We start from the raw sequence: 3,836 nt of genomic DNA, 5'->3' as shown, positions 1-3,836 counted from the left end.
TGGCTCCATGGCTTCCCCTCCCCCACCCAGCCCGCAGCTGGGCAGGGGAGGTCTGACCTCTTTCACAGACCAGAACCAAGAGAGGGTTCCCCTGGGAGTTCTCTGCTTTTAACCCCCTGTGTTCTCAGAGGTGTATCCATGTCCTCAGTGGCCACACCAGGTGCCAATATTCAAATCTGAGCACCTATTGGTTTGACCACAAACTCCCAAAAAACTCACTTCCTTTTCAAACCAGGACAGCGAGCCAAATTGGATTTATGTAATAGCTAGATTTATCTTGTCCAGCTACAGACTAGCTGTACTGTGACAAGATTAAAGATAAAGTGGAAATCCAGGAGAAGGAAAATGAGGAACACATGTGACCAGTTCTGTTGAATATTTTCATCAATGGAGGGGATGAGGGGATCGAATGCACTCTCAATAAGTTTGCAGATGACACCAAATTGGGTGGGAATGTTGATCTCTTTAAGGGTAGGAAGGGTCTATATAGAGGGATCTGGACAGGCTGAATCAATGGTCAGAGGCCAGTCATATAAGATTGAACAAGGTGAAGTGCTGGGTCCCATACTTGGGTTGCAACAACCCCATGAAATGTGTTAGGCTTGGGGAAGAGTGGCTGGAATGCTGCTCAGGGAAAAAAGACCTGGAGGTGTTGGTCGACAGCCAACTGAACATGAGCCAGCCTGTGCCCAGGTGGCCAAGAAGGCCAATGACATCCAGGCTTGTATCAAAAATAGTGTGGCCAGCAGGACTAGGGAAGTGATTGTCCCCACTGGTGGGGCTGTCCCTCAAATGCCATGTTCAGTTCTGGGCTCCTCATGACAAGAAAGACATTGAGATGCTGGAGTGTGTCCAAAGAGGGGCAACAAAACTGGTGGAGGGTCTAGAGCACAAGTCTTATGAGGAGCAGCTGAGGGGATAGGAGTTGTTTTTTCTGGAAAAAAAGGAGGCTTGGGGGGACCTTTTTGCTCTCTACAACTACCTGAAAGGAGGTTGTGGTGAGGTGTGTCAGTCTCTTCTCCCAGGTAACAAGTGATAGGAAGAGATCACCTCAACCCTGAAAGCAGTTGTCAAGCATTGGAACAGACTGCTCAGGTAAGTGGTTGAGACATCATCCCTGGAGGTATTTTAGTGTAGATATGATACTTAGGGACATGGGTTAGTTGGTGGACTTGGCAATTCAAGGTTGATGGTTGGACTTGATCTTAAGGGTCCTTTCCAGCCTAAATGATTCTGTGATGATTGCTACAGATCTAATTATGAGAGGTGGCATCTCTTAGCACTTTTCAGTATAACAGTACTCCTTACCTCATTTATGCTCATCTTCTCCAAAGAACTTTCTATGTCAAAATATGAGACAAAAAAATAATTGTGAGGAAAGACAACACAGTTGCTGGAATGGGAAGAAAATAGGACTCATGAGTAACTTAAACAGAATCCCCATCATATTAAAGAAGAACAGGGGTACTGATTTGGAGGAAGCAGGGCAATCAAAAGGACATTGAACCTCTGATATAAGGTGAAATAGGATATACAACTAGCAATCCTTAGAATAGGACAAGAGAAAGTGGAAGAATATGAAATTTAGACTGAGAAGAAATGCAGTCACAGTAAGAAAGAGTTCTGGGCTGGACAGGTAAAGATTGACAAAGGTGACAATCAGCAAAGGGAATTTGTTAGTGGCATCTGCATTCCAACTGTTTATGAGAGGCCTTGAATCCCTCTTTAGAAATAATGAAATTATTAAAAAACATTATTAGAAATATTATCACTATTAGAAATAATAGAAGTAATTCTTATAAATAATGTGAAATTATTTCACATTCTTATCTTTCCTTTTTTCCTTCCTCCTACCTTTTCCTCAATGTTTCCTAGCTTAAAATATCCTATTTCTCTTCTGCTTTCCAAAGCTTGGTTTTGCTTCCTTGCACCAAAACTTTCCGTCAACAGCTAACAAGACTTTTTAGTAGTCTCTTCACTTAATATTTTGTGGTTTTGTCCCTGTTTCCTTATATTATTTCCATAAAATTATTTCTTAACTATCTTGTTTGAAAAGTACATAATGTTTTAGATCAAATGAGCTTCTGCTCTGCATAAGTTTTCTATTATCTCATGCATTGGTTTGCATGGCAAGATTTTAGTAGCAGAAGGGCTACAGAGGTTGCTTCTGTGAGAAGCTGCTGGAAGCTTCCTTTATACCTAATAGAGCCAATGTCAGATGGCCAGGCCAATCAGTGACACTAGTAATACCTCTGTGATAACATATTTAAGAAGGAAAAAAAAAGTTGTGCTGAAGCAAATTGCATTCAGACAAGAGCAGAGTGAGAACAACTTTTCAGACACCAAGGTCAGTGGAGAAGGAGGGGGAGAAGGTGCTCCAGGAGCCAGCAGAGATTGCCCTGCAGCCTGTGGTGAAAAACATGGTGAAGCAGCTGTGCCCCTGCAGCCCATGGAGATTAACAATGGAGCAGAGGTCCACCAGCAGCCCATGGAGGATCCCATGCCAGAGCAGGTGGATGCCTGAAAGAAGGTTTTGGACCCATGGGAAGCCTGTGCTGAAGCAGGCTCCTGGCAAGACCTGTGGACCCATGGAAAGAGGAGCCTACACTGGAGCAGATTTGCTGGAAGGACTTGTGACCCCACAGGGGACCCACACTGGATCGGTCTGTTCCCAAATGACTGTACCTCATGGACAGGACACATAGAAAGGACCCGTGCTGGAGCAGTTAATGAAGAACTGGAGCCTGTGGGAGGGACTCCACATTGGAGCAGGGGAAGGAGTCCTTTCCCTAAGGAGGAAGGAGCAGCAGAGACAACGTGTGAGGAACTGAAGGTAACCTCCATTTCCTGTTCCCCTGTGCTGTTAGGGGGTGGAGGTAGACAACAAGGAATAAAGTTAATCCCAGGAAGGAAGGTGTCGCTGTTGAGGCGGTCGCGACACAAAGCAGAGACCTCAGACAGTCTCAGTTGGCAACAGTTTATTTCTGAACATGGCTAACTTTTATACCCTTTTCAATTGTTTATACTTCTTCTATACTAGCTATTGGCCACAATAAATCAACATAATACTATTGGTGAAGAGTTATAGTGACTTCACATCCAGCTGCAAGATTCTCTTATCTTTCTTCTCTCGATCTCCTTGGTTACAGCCTTGGAGAGAGCTCCTTATCAGCTTCTTCTTACTTCTTGACTTCTTCTCGCTCCTTTAGCTAACAGGCCCGCTGTTAGCCCCTTCCACAGGAAGGAGGAATAGGAGGAAGGTGCTTTTAAGATTTGGGTTTGTTTCTCATTATTCTACTCTAATTTGATTAGCAGTAAATTCAATTAATTTTGTCCAAGTCTGTTTTGCCTATGACAGTAATCAGTGAGTGATGTCTTCCTGTCCTTATCTCAACCTATGGGTCTTTCTATTTTAAATTCCCTGTTCACTTGAGGAGGGGAGTGAGAATGGCTTGGTGAACACCTGACATCCAGATATGGTCAATCCACCACATCTCGGTAGAAGCACTAACCTTGGAGATATTAGAGCTGTGGCTACATTTTCCATAGAAATACCTCAACAAGCTACTTAGCCTCAGAAAATGATAGATGCAAAATAAGATTACATTAAATCACATTTCTCTGTTGCAATGGTGGTTTCTCTGTTGTATACCTGGTAGTGAATTTAACAAACAAGTAATGAAGAATCAAATAATAAGACTTTAAATTCCACCAGTGTCCTTGAGCATAGTGTTCCTATTGGCTAGGCTCAACTCTGAAGTGATGCAGTAAATCACAAGGTTATTAACTGCTACAACTTGTGTATTTAGGCTCTCTGAAGGTGGTGCCATGTCACA

This window comes from Geospiza fortis, unplaced genomic scaffold, assembly GCF_000277835.1.
Source record: "Geospiza fortis unplaced genomic scaffold, GeoFor_1.0 scaffold2085, whole genome shotgun sequence".
NCBI classification, from domain to species: Eukaryota; Metazoa; Chordata; class Aves; order Passeriformes; family Thraupidae; genus Geospiza; species Geospiza fortis.
Note: the sequence above shows the minus strand (reverse complement) of the source record.